Raw genomic sequence first — 19,278 nt, 5'->3', positions numbered from 1 at the left:
GTTCGAGGTATTGGCAATGCTGGGAGCATAAAAGGGGGTGGGGGGACCCCTGGCAACATCCTTAGGATGGGGTTTGGGACCTGGGACCTGTCCATCAGCACCCAGCCTGGCCCTGGACATTGGAGCCCCTGCCACTGTGGGACAACCTGAGGAGAGCCTGTGAGTGGGGAAAGCTGCTTGCAAATACAGCCTTTGCACTTCTGGGGAGCTTAAACCTCAGATCTGTTGGATGTTGCAAAATATATTAATAACTTTCTTCTTATTTATTCAAACTTAGTAAAAGAGTTGGGACTGGATGTGGAAATCACAGAATACTAGAGAGAGCGGTTTTGAAGAACTTGTTCTTCAAATATTCTAAATGAGAATTTTCATTACATATTCAGCTAATTTTTGCAGATTGATGGCCTCTTAGTGTGAGTAAACTTGAATAAACATAGAAAATACAGATTAACTTCATGATGTGTTGAAACCATTCCAATAGACAAACTATGTCCATGAGAAAAACTTTCAGCTCTTCAGGCACCTCCAAAACTCCATTAAAATAACACATTCTATGAGCTAAATTTCCATGTAGGTAGTGCCACGTGTGCACTCATCCCTGCCTTTTCAAGAGATTTGGGTTCCTGACTAGCTAGAGAATTTTCACCAGCATTATTTCCTGTGTGAGCTAAATCGATTTTTTTCGGAAGATGCGATTATTTTTTCAGAATGAGTTTCCATACAGAGCAGACTGAAGTCTGTACGCTCCTTCAGGGGACCTTTGTCCTCCACTATAATGCCCTGTGGAAGGTGATCGGTGGGACTGGTCTATGTTGCAGATGCAGTGATTTCTTCTTATTTCTGTATCTAATGAAGTAGCAGTTTGTAGATAAAGAATTAAAGGTATTTTTATAGTAAAAATGCTTCAAATATATGACTAGATAATAAACATTACTGTGAAGTTATGAAGATAAATTCAAGAGAGAGTTAAATGGCTCCTGGTTTCCTCTGCCAGAAGAAAAACCTTCAGGATGAAGGGGGGAAACTGTGGTTTAAGTGTAGTGGGCTTTTTAAAAACTGGTGTTAATTGACTATCTTTGTTCCAAATATTTTCCAGTATTTGCAATGGAGAGAGATAAGCACACTTGGACTTGTGGGCTGACCAACCTCCCTTGGCTGACACTAGGAAAATGTTTTCCTTTAATTTTCTCTGGATATCTCTTAGTGCTAAGTAAGTCTCTTCTTCTTTGCAGTCATTACAATTTATTTGTCTGAACCACACTGATACCGGGGACTGCGACCCCATTGTGGTAGATCCTGTGGGAGCAGGCAGAGGGGACCCTGTAGCAATTTATGCTTTTGAATAATGGAAGGGACACCTTAAATTACGTTGTCTTCAAATATTACATGGAAGTGTAAGATTTGCCATCGTGGATCAGAGTGCTGGTCGATCTCACTGGGGTTTCTGCCCTGCAGCAGCCACCAGTGACCAAGGCATGGTCCCTCCTCCTTGTGTCCACCATGGCAGCATCCTACCTGCCTCTGTGCAGTGATGATACCATGTAGGGGATCTGGTTTCCCAATACCCACTGTGAGCACCCCGTGCCCTTAAGCGGGGTGTATGTATATGTTCTTTACCACCTGTTTCTAAGCTACTGCTTTGACAAAAAAATAGCTTTTCCTTCTTAATTAAGCTCTCAGGATTTTCTCAGATGTATTCCTCATGATATTTCCCCCATTTTTTTCTCTTCTCATATACACTAATTTAAATAGTTTAACTAGGTTTGATTTTCTGGCTCTTCCTTTTGCATTATACACTGTATTTTCAAGTAGATGTTAAATAAATGTGACAAGGTGATGTGGTCCTTTAAATCTAGCTTAATTTTACTATGAATACTGGTGAGTGAGTCCGCAATGGCTTTCAATGGCTTGCATGTCTGAATGTTTTTTTTGCACATGGCTGCACGAAAGGGCTCATTTCAATGTTCTGTGTAACACTAGATCTTTTGTGAATTTTCTCATTCCTGCCTGGGTCTCTTTTCACCATCCCTTGCATTACAAAGTCTTTCTCTCCTCTGTCAAGCCAATCTTTCCTTACTCTTCAGCCCTTCCCACAGATGTTGGTAAAACACCAATGAGAAGTCTCATTTGCTGGAAGTTGGGATTATGTTTCATATCTGTTTCTGTTCTTTCCCTGTGCTGCAGAACATGGGCAGGGAAGCGAGGCTGCCTGGAAATGGACTTTTTTTTTTTCTGTGAGAAAGAGAGAGGATTTCCTTAAAGTAGCTCCAATGAAGGCTGATAAGTGATCAAAAGAATTCCCTTACTGGAGTTTAAGATGGTACTGTGAGGAGGAGAAGTCCCCAGTGTTAGGTCTCCCTCTTTTTCCCAGAGCAAAGTCCCTCTGTGGAAGCAGATGGCAACACCCAGAGAGACTTGGTGCAGCACTGAGAGTGAGACTCTGGTTAAGACCATGTGTAAACAGTGTCATAAGCTCTGCCTTACCAGGACACTAATCCATGAAGATATTAAAAATGTTACCTGCATCACATTGCAGTGCTCTGATTGCAGAGTCGGAAAGCTGTGTGGTCTGCAGGGCTAGAACCAGGTTCTCCATCCTGTGGCCACCCAGAGCAAGGGCCCTGCTTGCAGAGCACCCTTGGTGAAGAGTGTGTTGGGTTTGGGCTGGGACTTATGCTGCTGTTCCTGATAGTAGTCAATAGCCTCGTCATTGGTGCGCTTTCCCATGGGTGGTGGGAGCAGGAGCCTGGCCATCTCCTCGGCTCCCATGGGTCTGCGGGGGCTCAGAAGCACCAGGCAACTGCCAGGTAAGGACATGTGGTAGGACTAGGTGAGAGTTGGAGAAGTTACAGCTTTTTCTTTACCTAGAATAAATATTTTACATCACTTTCTAATGCAGAGTGGCATAATATTAAATGAAAAAGCTATGAGGAAGGAATTCATATAGTCTCAGATATGAGTTCCTTCTCACCCTTTCCTGCCTACCCTCCTTCCCATCTACATAGTTTTGTTGTTTTTTTCTTTATACAACAAATGCAGCACAATACAAGATGAGCATAAATAGGAGTTTAATTATGAAAAGATTGTATATGGGCAAAGTGGTTTCAGAATCCTTTGGCTGCAATTTTATGTAAGAATTGTATGAAATTGCATGAAATAGGTGCTGATGTTCATCGTTCTTTGTCAGTGTCTAAGATAAAAATTCATACATGACATAAACTCTAGGTGAGGCCACCTCTGTAGTGTCGTGAGCTGTATTTGATGTCCTAGGGTATTCTTCATCAGCAAAGCAACATTAACAAATTAGAGTTTCCATGTACTTCAGTTTAACGTTTTTGAGCTTTCCAATCTCTGCTTCTTATTTATTCAAAGGAAAAATATCTTTCTCCTTGACAACTGTATGTGGTTATTCGAAGTCCATCTGCAACTTGGGTAAATAAATATTAGTTTGGTGGGTTGTCCCACAGACTAGACATGAAACCAAGCATCTAATCCAGTGCCAAATTTGTAAATACCTGGGGCCAAAGTAAGGAACCAAGATAACCAGAAGTTCTCTTTCTTTTTTCTAAAGAACATCAATAAATCTGCTAACCAGCATTTCCAGCTTGGTGGGGAGTATTTTTCTACCAACTTTAAACACGATGGATTTATTTCATAAATATTTTTCATGTCACTTGGGTAGTAGTAGGTAGCAGCACATGATGGGCTTTTTGTTCTCACCCACTGGGTGTCATGTTATCATCTTTCTTGTGTTTATGTGTTTTTTAGTCTATTGTTTGCTTTATAAAATGGATGAATATAACAAATTTTTTTTGTTTTATTGAAACTGCATAAGAAAAATACAATACACAAAGGAATTTCTAAATCTTGGTTTATTTTTTTTTTATTTTCTGCATTACAATACTGAAAAAAAGTCTGTCCTTCTGTCTCACTAATGTTAGTTTGATGATTATACTAATATTAACTGCTTTACTTGAGTAAGCAAAGAAAAAGTAAAATACCAGTCAGACCAGCTGCTAATTCACAGAGTGTTGTACTATGGTTATTAAAAATACCCAAAAGATGTACCTTTGTGGTTCCGTCTTTTGAATTAGAAGCAGAATATTAATTTAGGTCTGAAGCATGATTAAACATTGTAAGGCCCCTTAAGAATTTTCACCAAATTTTCTTGGATTTCTTTTTATTGGGTCTTCCTCGACTGTGTTTAGCTCTGTAATTGCTTTGCTCCTTTGTTGATAGGTTAAAGCACAATGTGATTTTCTCCATGTCATAATATTTAAGAGGATGGTTCAATGTTCCGCATGTATGATGTGCAGCTGAGGCACACAGAGACACAACGGGGGGAGCTTGCTCTGGGTTTTTTTGTAGTTACCCCCCCCCTTTTTTTAATTCTTCTATTTATGACACTATGAAGAAGGAAGATGCAGGATTTACCTGGTTTGGTCACAATGCATAAAATGCACTAAACATCTCTAAGGGGGGAAAAAGGAAGGAGAATCTGCGGGGGGTAGGGGAGGCAATCACTACCTAGAGGCATTCTGATACCCCAGATGCTTGCCCAACTGCTTCTGACTCTCCCTTCCCCAGGGGACTGCTGCTGGGCTGCAAATTTCACAGAATTACAGAATCACAAAATCGTTAGGGTTGGAAGGAACCTCCGGAGATCATATAGTCCAACCCCCCTGCCAAGCAGGTTACACAGGAACATGTCCACGAGGGTCACCTGCACTTTCACCATGGGTGCATGTTTACCGGAAATTTAGGAGAGTGTTTTCTGAAGCAAAGACTCCCAATCACAAATAAAATAGGATAAGAAATCCAGCTCCTTCCTTACACTTCTGTTTTGAAGAATGAATTCAAAACATAACATTTTTCAAGTTTCTCAGGGAGAATCAAGAGTTGAAATGTAATTGTTGACATACATTAATCACATGCACAAAAAAAAAAAAACATAAATAATTTTAAAAAGATCCCAGAGCATGAATGAGATGTTACTGGTAGAGTAAAACAAAATAATTTGGGGTCTAGCACTGAGGTAGGAGAGCTGCTGTGCTGGGATATTCAGCAGGGCTGGATCCATCTCACTGTCCAGGCTTGGGATGTGGTGGTGGTGGTGGTCTGTGTTTGCAGAACAAACGTATCACCAGGGTAGATGCCCAACCAGAAGAGAAGTGAGAGAGGTGCGACTGCCCTACTGGCACAGGCCAAGGCCTGAAGCTGCCTCGGCAGACCTTGCGCAAGACACAGGATTGACAAGACCAACATTTGCTGCTTGGCACTAGGTCTGTAATTTAGGCATAAATTTTCCCTTGGAGTGTTCAAAATATGAGCATTGAGTAGGAGCTCTGCTGGCTTCTGGGGTATCTACAGTTCAAGGAGAGATGAGACCTCACTGTAGATGATTTGGTTTGACCAGTAGAGCCCAAGCGCTGCCAGAGCAAGGGATGGGAAAGGAGCAAGCAGTGTCTGGTGGACCTTCCAGGACCTCTCCAGGAAGGCTCCTAAGGAATGTAGCCTTCACCAAGAACCTCAATATCACTATGGAGGTCTGAGTGGTTTAGGATAATTTATTACAGCTTCTGGCACTAGCCAGGTTGGATGTAAAAGGAGCAGTAAAATGGTCCTCCCCTTGGAGGAGTTTTCTGCCCCATGGTGCAGCTATTGCCATCTGTCACCAGCACTTCTCCCAGCTTTTGCTGAGCAGTATCTCTGGGGGTTGCTTATGAGATTGCAAGGAAACTTAGGATGAAGTATGTGCAGTTGCAAGCCAAGGATATAGTTGAAAGAGAAATATAACTTCAAGAGCTGAACATGAGGTTGATGGTGGTGGTGACAAAGAATGCAAGGAGGGTCAGAAGTATTGCATATTTTGTGCAGGTCAGGATTTCAGGTGAAAGTTTAGCTAGAAATCAGTCCACAAGGTAACCTGTATATGTATTTTTCTTCAGAGAAAGAGTATAATCCTTAAAAGCTGAGGTATGATAGTTTAAATTATAATGAGATTTTAAGCACCCATATTCTTAACGTTACAGGGGAGGCCTCATTAACAATAATGGCGGATATGCGTGTATATCACTCTGTGATCCAGAATGGTTTGAAAGGCCTAATATTTGGCTGTGGTTAGATAATTTATATATAGCACTACTAAAACCCTAATATGTCAGCAAAAATGTCAACATGGTTTTGGAGAGCCATTAGACAGACGTATTCAAACATGTTGATATCATTACTCAAGAAGGTAATAATAGTCTTCTATATGCATCAATAAAGACCTCCCTCTCCTCAGGTTTTAAAGAGCAGCACTGTTTGCTAAAAATACTGGAATTTCCATTTTACACAATGTAGAAAAGAGAGCTCTCATGAAACAGGACTGCATTACATCTGAGATGTGCCCCAAAACCACATTTAAGAGCAGAGTGGTTTCAGTAGTTGGTAAAAAACTAAAGTCCATTTTATCTGAGCATCTCCCATACAAGCTGGTATGAACAATAAAGCTGAGCTGAGAGAAAAGTAATGCTGAATATTAAGGTATGCAACCAGTATAGAGAATGAGCTAGAAAATCATTAGTAGTGATTTATGAAGATAGCATGGGCAAAAAGACCATATCTTAGGGCACAGCATAAGAAACATTCTTTAAATCCTTTATAAGGGAGGGAGAAAGGAAAGATGAAAATATTAACTATGTGTAGAAAAAATTTAGGACAAATTTTGCCTGAATCAGGATACTAAATTTTCTTATCAAGTGGTAGGTTTTGCAAGAAGGAGTGGATGATTGCAGTAAGTACTATGGTGGCATCTCAGAGCATCAAAGCAAAAGCTTATTTAAGCTCAAAGCATAAATTGTCAAAACTGTTAGTGGGGGTTCCCACGACTTCTCATGGAAGAGTAGTGTGGTCACAGACGTGACCAGTAGACCTTGAACACTGTCAGAAGGAAGAACCAGGTGTCATTCGTGATTGTAATATTGTAATGAAGTTAACCTTGTTCTCTACAAAGTTGGCAGCAGCAATTAGGATTTCAATAAGTACAGGAGTTGGGCTCAAATAATTATAAAAAGTCAGAGATGATAATTTCTGAAATGCAAACAACCCAGCCAACCCAAAAAATATGTTGTCCTGGTCTAGCTAGCACAGATCAACTGGTGCATTAATTAGCAGTAAGACTAGTGCAGACATCTCGTTCTCTGATTCAAGAGTGAAATTAAAACCCTTCAGCTAACAGAATGTACCAGCTGCTAGTTGGAGTTTGAGATCAGTATCCTCTCAAACTTTATCCACTTACGATTAGTGCATGTTTTGAGTTGCAGTTAAGTCATGAAATACCAGAAATTCATTTTTAACTGCTAATATTATCTCAGTCTGTTCAAATCAAATAAGCAATCTAAGTTTTCAAGTTTCTTAAGACATAACAAGTTGTTTTTTTACAAATGTAATTAGTTGCATTTTTTAATTTGATGCAGTATGTGAAATTGTGTAATTCTGACATAACACTTGATTGGCTCGTTTACCTGCATTAGCTTGTTTTTCTGAGGGCTTTTCAGCTGCTTTGGAAGCATGTTTCCTGAAAGCATCGATCTTCACAATCACGGAATGGCAAACCTTAGCCACACTCATGGGATAGTTTTGCATAAAGAATCCACAGTCAGGAAACAAAATCTTTAAAACTTCCAAAAGTTTTTCTTTTCTATTTAGTAAGAGTGCGCAGTAAGTTGTAACTTATTGAGGTGATATCCATTATTTGAACATTATTTCTTTAAATCATCACAGCTAATTGCGCATTGGGTTAGATAATCCCTTCCAATAGCACACAGGCTTCACCCTCATGAGGAGATTTTGCAATTTGAAGAATTTTCTTTTTCTGCATTGTCATTATAGGAAGGAAACATTTTGCCTCCATTGATGGCTTTCATATAAATTGTTTTCAGAGCATGTTTTAAATAAACTAAGTCAAACTCAATGAACAAAATACAAAATTTGATGCTTCGAAGTTCTTGATGTTGTTTGAATCCAGCATTTTAGTAGAAAAAATTCAAAAAGCCCATTTTTGCATTGCTATGAGTATGCAACCTTATATTGCTACCAGTTTTGTCAGCAGTACTTCTTTTACTCCCTTTATTAACTTTTAATTTCTTCAGGTAATTTCTGCACTGCTATATCTTTAGTCCTGGCAGGCACTTGTTAATCAGGCTTGTGTTAACCAGGTAATCTCTTCAGTGATTCAGATTATGGACAGGACTCCTGTCTACTGCAGGCGTGAAGGCAGGGTTGCTACCTTTGGGGATGAGCTTGATTTGCTTCCCTGCTATTTGAGATGCTAACATTAATAATTAATATTATGAATAACAATCCTGGTTGTACAGAACTACTCTGGAAACTTGCTATCGTCATTGCCTTTATCACTTTTCCATATGGGAACTGGAAAATCACTCTGAATGTGTAGAAGCAGATAATATTCTGGTCCTAGGTATTTTCCTGAGATTGTTTACTGACTGCTTGGGCTGGAATCACTAGATCTAATTGACTGGTAACAGTATGCAGGATCAGTGTGATTATTTTTGGAGTTATCTGTGCTAGGGCGGCTGTGGCGAGGAAAGGATGCTATAGATGGACAGTGACGTCTCTGCCACTTCAATTACAGCTGGTACTCAACTCGGTGTGCATCTCGCCCTGCTCCACAACAGCACTGGCGCAGCAGGGCAGCGGCCAGAGAAGCCAATGGTGAGAATGCTCGACAGGAGCTCAGCTGCGGGGACAGGTGCCACCATGCATGGTGGCAGGGAGAGGTCCGGGATGGCCCACCACTGCCGTGCCAGAGCCTGCAGGGCACTGGTGGCTGCCAGTGGGGCAGGCACCCCACTTCCCCAGTTGCAGAGGGATTGAAGGGATAGGTACTAGCTGGATGGTCAAAATCTGTGGAAATTCAGGATTTTAGATTATGAGAAAGTAAAAAAAAAAAAAAAGACACATTTAGTTGATTGTTTTGATAGTTTTGTGTATTTTCTGGATCACACCCCTATAGTGACAATACGTATAGGATGCTTTGGGATGATCTGAATTCATAAAATGAACAAATACATAAAGCCTTGCAAAATTCTAGGAACCATTGTATTGGTTTTTTTTTTAATGGTTTTATTTTTAGGTGAGGAAGTTGAAAATTGTGACCTACTATACTACCTATAAATGAAAAGTAGGTACTAAATATTTTATTTTTCCCCACTGCTCTATTTATTCTTCTGCCTCGATTTTCAATCTTCATGTAAAGTTTGTGCATGAGTGTATGTGTACTTTCTCTCTATGAGCACATACAGTATCTGTAAGTGTGGGCTGGATTTAATAATTCAAAGTAATATGAAAACTTGCCAGTGTGGAAATAGGCTTGTCATTGGCTGTATCTGCTAGCTAGATACGATGAAAAAATCTCATTTTTGAAAAAATAATCAAAAATTATCAGCTTCATTCGGAGTTTTTGGAGTCTCAGAGAAGAGTCATCTCCTCTGCCTATATGCGTTAAAACTTACCCATTGACACACAAATATAATGCTTACATTAAAAATGTATCTGAATATTTTTGTATTGTACTCCTGTCATTTCTCATTCTCTTTTTTTGCTAAGATAGTAGCAAAAGAATGAGGTGGAAAGGATGCTGTAGTAATTAGTGGACAGAGTCAAAACATTAAAAGAAACACTGAGAGCACAATAAAGAGGAGTAGGAAGAAAAAACAACCCAAACCCCACTGAAACCCCGAGATCAGAAACCTGGGCTTGACTTCCAGCCCCTGCCCATCTTCCGCTGGCTTCAGCAATCACTTGGGTGCTTGCCTCTATTTTTGTCAGATAGAAATGTGTTAAAGCATATGCTCAGTGTTAAACATATCTAAGCGCTTTGCGAAGTCACGAGCCGCTGGCCAGGCTCAGGGAAAGAAATGCCGTTCATTGGAAATGTTAGCTGTAGTCCTTTATCTTTAGCTCTCTTCATGATGTACAGTACTGTGTTTGTAATTTCTCAAGGAATATTAAGAGCATTTTGCCCCCCCCCAAGAAAAAAAAAGTATTCAAGGGATATCACCTGAATTACAGCATGGATACACAATGTATAAATATATACATATATATATATGTATGCACACAAAGAGGCATTAGATGCAGATCTCTGCACATCATGGAGAAAAAAAATCCGTATCTTTGAGCACTTAAGTAATGCACTTAATTTTTAAATACTTTGGCGATTGTATTTTGAAGGAAAAATTAAACCAGCTTAAAAGTTGTTGATACAATTAATATCCTAAAAATATAATCCTTTTTCCCTTTATATTCTCTCCTTAAAAAAAAAAATATATATATATGTATCTTATATAAATATAGTTACAGAGCATCATGATTGGAATTCCCAAGGGGAATTTTTGTGGAACTTCAGAGCAAATGTGGTTGACACTTGTTCTTTGTTACCCTTGGGCTACAGTTTTGATCATTGGCTGAATAGATTTATTCTTGTCAGCACAATGAATTTTTCACTCTTGTTGTAAGTAAATTTTACAATCCTTTCTCATGTATAAATGAAGTACAAGTATATTCAGGTGCTTTATGTTTCATCCAGCTCTGGTAAGGAGGAATACCAGCAGGTAGAAGAGATGAGACCTGAAATCTGAATTCCATGTTCATTAAATGATTCTGAAAAATGCATTGCAACTCAGAGGCCTGATTTCTTTCTTTATATTTCATGTAGATGGTAGGCACATGAAACTAAACAGCAATGGTGAAATAATTGGTATGAAGATGGAGAAGCTTAATTTTGATGAAGCAATTAGTAGTTGTTTCCTGATTGCTCTTATTCCTGTGAACAGGAGGTAAAGAAGATCATGTCACCTCTTTCAATTCTGAACTATTTCACAGCTCCCAAGACCTTTTGCCCTACTATTGGACACCAGCAAAAGTTGCTTTGAATTTTTTTAGAAAGTGTATTGAGACCATGGATTCTTAAGAAGGTTAAACATAAATTAGTCATAAAGCCAACAAAAGAGAGAGGAAAAGATGAGGTTGTACAGTTATCATCCAAATTTCTATGTTTTCAAACTGCTAGTGTTTAATTAGGAAAATATGACCAAAATTCTTCTGTTCTTTAGAATAATAATAATAATAAACACTTTGGAAAGCACTGCCATTTATAATCTCAAACATTAATGGGCAATGAACTATGTAATGCTGCGGATCTGAGCAGTGTTTAAGACAACAAAGTGTTATTTGATAGTCTAGTCTTCCTGTGGAACAGCTCTTCTTCCTGCCTTTGATGTGTGGATGGTTTATTTAATCAATTATTAATCAAAGTTAGGGCATTCTTCTTATATATTTAGGTAAAAACTAAAAGATGCCTTTTCTTGCTTTCTTGTTTAAGTAAAAGTTTAAATAGAATGTGGAAATAATACTTGCTTTTGAACAAAAAATACATACTGGAGAGCTTCCAGTTTCAAGCATGTGAGCAGTATATCACATGTTTAGGAAAAAAAAAAAAAAAGAAGGGGAAAAAAAATGGAATGTTTCTAAGTTTTGTAGCTCTGCCAAAGGCACCAGAAGGTTTCTGCTAACCTGCCTTGATACAACAAAAAGCAGGACAAATAATCTGATTAGTGTTTTCTTTAATGGGTGCTGAACCTGGTGTAGCAGTGGTGCTGCAGAGCAGGGCAGGCAGCCGGACACTCAGTGCATGGAGCATCTTGAGCAGTTGGTAACATTTGGCAGCTTAACACAGAGAAAACGACTGCTAGGGAAATCTCAACTGCTGCTAATTAGCAGCAATGAACTGTGGGTAAGGACAGTACATTTTAATGTGAGAAGAATTTTACAATAACCACCACACTGAAAGAAATAGGAAGAAATGCTCCCTAGCTGACCCTTGTGGCAATCTAAGCTGCGTATTGCAATAATCCTGTAAATTACTATGCTTTTTTATACAGTAACTTGGAGTTAATTAGTAATTTAACATTCCTCTAAGCTATTAAATGTCTTTCTTGCATTATATTATGTTGTTTCATGGTCTTACCTTAACACTAATGGGGTTTAGTTATATTTTCTCAAAACAGTAACAGTAAAATAAAATCGAGCTGGAAAATTAATTAGTTCTCTTTTACCTTTGATTTACCTGTTAGTAACAATTAAGCGGCAATGTACAGTTTTGGAGCAGTAGGAGGTTACGCAGAGATTAATAGACTCTTGGGATGTGCTGCTGGCGTTGGGTGGGGGATGAAGATGAGGAGTGGGTGAAACGTTGGGGACTGTGCTGCAGGCACTGCAGGCTCAGGGCTGAGGTGAGCTGAGGCAGGCAGGGAGGCATCACATATCCTGCATCACCCCCCCACCATTAGTGCTGGTGCTCAGTGATGGAGACTAGTCGAACTTGGCAAAGCATCACTAGGGGCTTGCAGGCTGGGGGAAGCATCCCTGTGATGCTGGGGAAAGCATTTGCTGGGTAAGGCTGGAGCTATGTGCAATGTGCAATTTATTCATTCTTCTGTGTTGTCTTTGCAGCTGCAGGAATCCATGGACTAATTAGGGTAACCAACAATGATGAAACATGTGATCTGACTAAAGTTTAGGACATGATTATGTGAGGCATCAAGGAAAGGAATCTCTCAGATTAATCCAGCATGAATTAAAAGTTGGAATGCTTTATTGTCTCCCTTTTTACTTAGTAGTCATCTTTTCAGCTGCAATATTTGCTTCCTTTAAAGCCATCAGAGTAGTCAGGCTGCTAAAGACAGTTTTCTTGCTGGCTGTTTATGAAACTGAAGTGTTTGGGTGTGAGAGAAGGTGAGAGGGTGTTTTCATTTTCAGTCAGAGAGATCAAGGTGGGCACCATGATGGCATGATTCTGTGGAAGCGGCTTTGGAAGGAAGGGAGAGGGAAAGGCACGCACTCAGGAAGGGCTGAATTCAAGAGCTTCCTGAAGACTTTGTCTCTTGGGGCTCCTGCTAAAAGCAGCACTGCTACCATTTAAAACCCCATTCTTTGCAGCTGGATTTGAGCATCCATAAAAAATTTATCCCTGCTTTAAGAGATTTCTGCTTTTCTGTCCTCCCCATTGTTAGACAAATTGAAGTGTGCACTCTGAAGGAGTGCGGCAGTGAACTGAGAATTTATTTACTCATTCGATTCTAATATTGAGAGAATCTGCTCTCCCCGTTCAAAGGGTAGAGCAACAATGCGAGTGACATCGGGTCAGCGGCACTTCACAGCTACCTGCGAGATAGAATTGTTCTCCTGGCAGATAGGAAGTGACTGAATCCTCTTTTTCTCATCAATGTCTATTATGATTGATGGCTCTATGGTCACACTGAATATGCCCTTTTTAAATAATTCACAATGTCATCATAGTACTAGTTTATAACTAGCCTGTTATTTTTACCTTTGTTCATTCACTAACAGGAGATTCGATAAATTAAGTACTATGGATTTGGGGAGCATTAGAACTGATTGAAACATTCATTTTTCTTTCTGTTTTCTTTTCTTGTCCTTTTCTTTTTTTCTTTTCCCTTACAAGGTAAAGTCTTCCTGCACACAGTAACAAAGATTTTTAAAAAGCCACAAGATTCAAGTATGATAATTCATTAAAAAACAGCTTACAAAATCTACATCTTCTTGCTGATGACATTAATTAAAATATAAAGAAATCGCCAAAACAGTGCAGCTATCTTCACCTAGCTTGGATTAGATTTCGACTGCTATTCAGAGTGCAGTAAGAATGTGTTATGGACATCACAAATGCATATCGTAAGTTCAGGATGAGAACTCATCCTTAATTGATGCCAAGTATTATTCTTCGATTGTGCTGGACATCGTCCAAAAAAAGGGTGCTCAAATTGTATACCTGAATTATTTTATCATGTTTAATGGGTAAAATACTTAAGAGTGTACTTTGCAAATCAGATTTTATTTGTTTAACTTTGAAATTGGGGCTTAGTAAGTCATATTAGGTAGTAGTTGAGTATTTGTCATTTCTCACATAATGGTTGAATGCTGCTAATAATCAGTGCATGATAGCAATAATCGTATCGATTTCCTTGCCAAGGCTTTTTAATTAGAAGGTTTTAAACAATATTTACATTGCTTTGATTATTTTTTGTTAAACAGCTGTAAGTAAACATCTAATTCCTGCGATACTTGTGGTTCCCTCCACTGTCCCATTATCACATCAGGCCTGTGCCAGAGCCTTGCGGCGGTTCTATGGGACACCACTGAAAGGCATGAAAGAACGTCAGGGTATTTGCAGCAGGTTCCTGAGCAGTATTAAAAGGTCACAAGAAGCTTTTCTTGATGTAGGAACATCACCTTTAATGCAAAGGATATGGAAGAAAGTGTCCTTGGAAGAGTATGAGCTCCATCAGTTCAGAAAGGCCAACATTGTCCCCAGAATTGGAGTGCTGCTGCCATTGCTCCTCACCAAACCTTGCTGGGCCAGCTACCAGGAGCCTTCCTGTGGCTAATATGAATGGGAAAGCCTACAAATGCAGTGAATATAGAATAGCTGAGGTCTGTGGATCTGCTTCTCCATTTTACACTTGCTTGTTGCATTGGTACCTCGCCTAGATGGCTTAGGTGTGAGCCTTAGGAGCACCAGTATAGAAAAAGAGTCTTATTCATGATGGTTTCCAGAATCAATATATTTAGAACTTTCTATGTGTGCTGTGAATGAGGCAGGATGCCTTCAAACAGGAGTGGGATTTTTAAGACTCTGCAGTTACAGTATAACAAAGTTTTATATATTAAAGCAGACTAAGCTTTTGGGAAGTCACCAAATTTGTGATACCCATTTTCACTGTTTTTTTGGCACAGTCATGGGCAGCCAGCTGGAAACTTTCAGAATGTGCATTCACCCATGGCATTACTCTCTCTTTTACTCTGGGTTTAAACTTTGTATGTGGTAAACCCTCAGCAGCTCACTAGGGCTGAGCATAGGTATGTTCTTCACTGGTGTCGTGGTTTAAGCCCAGTCGGCAACTCAGCCACGCAGCCCGCTCACTCACTTGCCCCCACATTCCTCCCCCTGGCTCCCGGAGGGATGGGGAGGAGAATTGAAAGACTGTAACTCCCACAGGTTGGGATAAGAACAGTCCAGTAACGAAGGTATAACACAAATCACTATTGCTACCACCAATAATAATGATGATAAGGGAAATAACAAGGGAAGAGAATACAACTGCTCATCACCCGCTGACCAATATCCAGCCTGACCCCAGCAGTGATCTAACCCTTGCTGGGTAACTGCCCCCAGTTTATATACCGGGCATGATGTGCTGTGGTATGGAATGCCTCTTTGGTTAGTTTGAGTCTGGTGTTCTGTCTCTGCTTACTCCTGGCTCCCCTCCTCCCTGGCAAGAGCATGAGACTCAGAAAGTCCTTGGTCAGCGTAAACATTACTGAGCAACAACTAAAAACATCAGTGTTATCAGCACTGTTCCCAGGCCAAAAGTCAAAAAGCACAGCACTGCACCAGCTACTAAGAAGGAGAAAAGTGACTGCTACTGCTGAACCCAGGAGAACTGGGTGTGTGGAATGTTTTCCAGCTTCAGAAGTCATGGGGAGAAGGTCCCTGCCAGGTGCAGATCAGCTTCTCCATTCCTGTGTGTTGCCCTCCCAGAGGATGCTGTGGAAGGGCCTGGGCTCTTGCTTTCTACAGCCGTCGCAAGCGGGATCTGGAATGTGGAAGGAGAGTGTGGAAGGGATAACCCAGAACTGATGGAGTTAGAAGTTGGTAATTAAGCTTCTGATGATGTATATGAGAACTTTTGATCTTTGATTTGCTGTTCTAATCTATCCAAGGTGCATATACGAAACATCTTGACTTTCCTTAGCTGGGGAGTCTTTTTCTGGTCTTGTTTTGAGTTTTGGGATGTGTTGGTGTTTTGGGTTGGTTTGAGTTTCATTCTTCTTTGTGTTTGTTTTGGGTTGTTTTTTTTTTGTTGTTGTTGGGATTTGTTTTGGCTGGGTTTTTTTGTTTGTTTGTTTTTTTTCACCCATAAGGAGCCAAGAAGCCAGCTGCCTCTACAAAGATTCAAATTTCAGAGATCTTCAATGATACCTCGTGGTAGTGGTGATGATGCTGTAGCTCTGCAACTCCCTCTAGGACCTATGGTAGTAATTAATAAGAAGTCAAATTCTCAACTAACTGTGACAAATTGGAAAGCTGTGAATTCGGAGATAAGAGTGAAGGGTCACAGTTTATTTGTAACTGGGTTATTGAATCATAATAAGCACTTACAGCAAAAGCACCATAAAAGAAAATAGTAAGGTACAAGAACCCAGAGTAATTGGGTTTTCCTATACAAATAAGATCCATGTAGCAAAAGAATTTCCCTTCGAAGGAACAGTTATAAATTTGGGGTCTAGACTTTCCATTAGCCCCTCATCTTTACTAGCCCATTGCAAGATAGATAAAATTCATAAAACATCCTCAAGGTTTGATATTGTAATCCTATTTTGTTATAACATTATTTCTCAATGTTCCCCAACGTGACTAGAAAAAAATAACAAAATTGCAAGAGGAAAAATACAACATTTTACCTCTTTCATGAAAATATAAAAATTAGATTATTTTTTCTTTCAATTTTTTTTTATTTTTAATTATTTTGTGACTGATTCTTAATAATACTAAAATTCCATTTTTGTGCACCATAGGCTTAGGGAGTTGACCCGAAAAAAAATTAAGTAAATAAGGAAAAAAGTGTAATAAGGAAACTAGTAGTTTATTTTCTGGGGTCATGTATATGACAGTTGGAGTGTTAATAAAGGTGTAGCAGATAACTGCAAAACTGCTGTCAGCTTTAATATATTGCTGGGTTCTTGTTTAATTTTATTTTTCACCAGGATTTAGAAGCTAAACATTACTAATGCGTTTTTGCTTATGTGTATTCATTGAGAGCTATTTACAAGGTCATTTTAGGAAACTAGCTTGGCTCCTGGAAAATTCAGTATCATTTTGAGAGCACCTGTGAACAACGCAAGTCTTCCCATCAGCAGGTGGGAAAGTGGAGGAGGAGAGAGGCAGGTTAGGATGTTGGCTGTTCCAGCTCTCAGCGAATCATCGTCCCAACACATCATGGTGCTTGTTTTAATTTTACAGAAGCCTTTCTGTATTCGCCTCTCCTGTTGAATGCATTGCCAGGGTGATTATTAGTCCACTTAATCCCTGTTGTATGACTTCAGGTGCTGTTGGATGCCACCACGGTGTTCAGTCCCCACACAATCTGTCCCAGGGAATTCTCACCCAACTTTCCCATGCCTACCTCAGCTGCTGTTTTTCCCATGCCTGCATCATCTGCTGTTTTTAGGTGGTTTTCTTTATACAAGCAGTCTGGGGGTTGTTTTTTATACACTTTGCTCTGAATCATTCCCCTCTCACACCCTGCTCAGCAGCCCATAGCCATGGGACAACCTCAGCTCCTGGCTGGTATGCAGTATAACCAAGGATAATCTATCCCTGGATTTCTCCAGCTTGAAGCCCAGGTAAACCTGGTCCTGATAGGGACCACTTCAATTCCTGGGAAAATACCGGACTTTTCAAGTATTAACCTGATTACTTTTGGTTTCATTCACACCCCTGCATAGTGTGACTTCTCAAAATATTTCTGGCGCAGGCATAGCTATAAGTATTTGTGATTTTTAATACAGTATTTATGAAATGAGAATTAGCTAATAGGTGGTGTTGCCTGTGGTGGAGTCCTGAACTCCTCCATGGAATTTTCCATGGAGACAGAGCAGATCTCTTGCAGGGGCACTATAAACTGCATGGGGTGAATTACTCCTGCTTCACCAGGTCTGTGGAAAATTAGCTGAGTTTTCAGAGGCAACAATGATAATGTTTTGATAGAATTTATTATTTTGTTTTATTTATTTTATTATTTTTGTGGTTGATAGGAAGGTGGAGATTTGTGCCTATGCTGGTGGACAGAGCAGTTCCCAGGGCTGCTGAGTGCTGAGCAGGGGCTCTGTTGAACACTGATCTGAAACAGCCAGATCAAGAGATGATGCTTTTCAGCAAGAACCAGCCATTCCTCCAGGAATGTTTGGAGGAATGTTTGCCATGTTATTAAAACCATTTTCCACTCCTTTTTTCATCCACTGCTTAGGAGACAACTGCCAATTTAGGCTGAGATTTTTCCCTTCAGATGTACAGATGAAGAGCTCACACCATGCCTCAAATGTGGGCATGCACCAGAGGTCTTGGAGGGCACGTCCTGTGTGAGTTGTAGCTCACGTTCCACTTTTGTAAGGTTCCACATATCAGCATCGGTCTGAAGACTGTGGTAGTGTTACATTTGTTTGGTTGCATACCGTTTGGGATGGAAGTTCACCATGCTTATAGTGAGATATACATACTCTATAAAAAATCAACTGGTGTACCTAAGGAGGGATTTATCAGTAATAAAGAGCTCTGGATAATGAAGTCAAAACAAACACCATCTTTCTAATAGATTTTTTGTTTGCCCAACATGACAGAAAATCTTTTATACCCACCCCACCATGTTTTTTGAACATGAAATTTTGCCTAAGTGGAATAGGCAGGTATGGCCATACCCCCTTGCTGTCACCTCTCTGAGCAGTTTGGCTGCTGGAGAAGGCCGTTTTCTTCTTATTCTGTGACTGTCCCTGTGGTAGCATCGAGCAGAACTTGTCCCAGCTGGCAGAGCATCCTGGGGACAGAGCTGGCTGGTGTCAGGGAGTGGGGATGTAGGGTAAGAAGATGCCTGGTGGCCATGGTCCTTCTGGCTGCCCACTGACTGTCTGGTGGCAGAAAGAACAAAATACCCGCATGCATGACAAATGCTACTGTTGTAGAGACTGGTTGTGAAAAATCACTGTTAGGTGGGGCTGCCGTGTGTGTCTGATTCACAGTCTTTAGTTTATGAAAATTATAATTATTTTGATTTTTGTCCACAGACAGCTTGAAATGTTACAAAACTCTGCAGGTGCTCTCTGTTATAACAAAACCCCAGAACAGATGGTGCAAGGTACCAGGCCAGCTCAAGGGATTAAACACAAGGCTTTTGAAATTTAAAATTAAAGCTGGGTGATCTTGGGAAAATGTACCTGCCAAACAAGCTTGCTTAGAAAAAAAGTTTTCCAAGTTCTCCATACAAGCTGATTTAAATTCAAATGAGACAAAAATTGGGCACTTTAAAAGTGCTTAAGAGAGGATTAAAAGTCTGCGATCAAGAAAAAATGGGATGTATATGAATTATTTGTTGTTGCAGGAGGATTTGGTGTCCAAAAGCACATTTTCTCTTCATT

General features: G+C 39.9%; 1 protein-coding gene and 1 long non-coding RNA gene across 2 annotated transcripts in view; one reads left to right on the top strand and one right to left on the bottom strand.

The window, feature by feature from the left end:
• LOC133265543 (uncharacterized) overlaps window positions 1–19,051 on the top strand; it is an 82,209-nt gene extending 63,158 nt beyond the window's left edge. The window contains exons 2-3 of the long non-coding RNA XR_009742012.1: window positions 16,012–16,122; window positions 17,905–19,051. This is a non-coding gene — a long non-coding RNA (uncharacterized LOC133265543). The remainder of the gene's footprint in view (window positions 1–16,011; window positions 16,123–17,904) is intronic.
• KCNJ3 (potassium inwardly rectifying channel subfamily J member 3) overlaps window positions 1–19,278 on the bottom strand; it is a 650,962-nt gene that overhangs the window by 429,818 nt on the left and 201,866 nt on the right. The gene's annotated exons all lie outside the window — the stretch shown is intronic.

The sequence above is a fragment of the Pezoporus flaviventris genome, unplaced genomic scaffold (assembly GCF_033815535.1).
Source record: "Pezoporus flaviventris isolate CSIRO_AGI_PZ_B2104156 unplaced genomic scaffold, CSIRO_AGI_Pfla_v1 ptg000001l, whole genome shotgun sequence".
Taxonomy (NCBI): Eukaryota; Metazoa; Chordata; class Aves; order Psittaciformes; family Psittacidae; genus Pezoporus; species Pezoporus flaviventris.
Note: the sequence above shows the minus strand (reverse complement) of the source record. Positions and strands in the feature narration are given on the sequence as shown.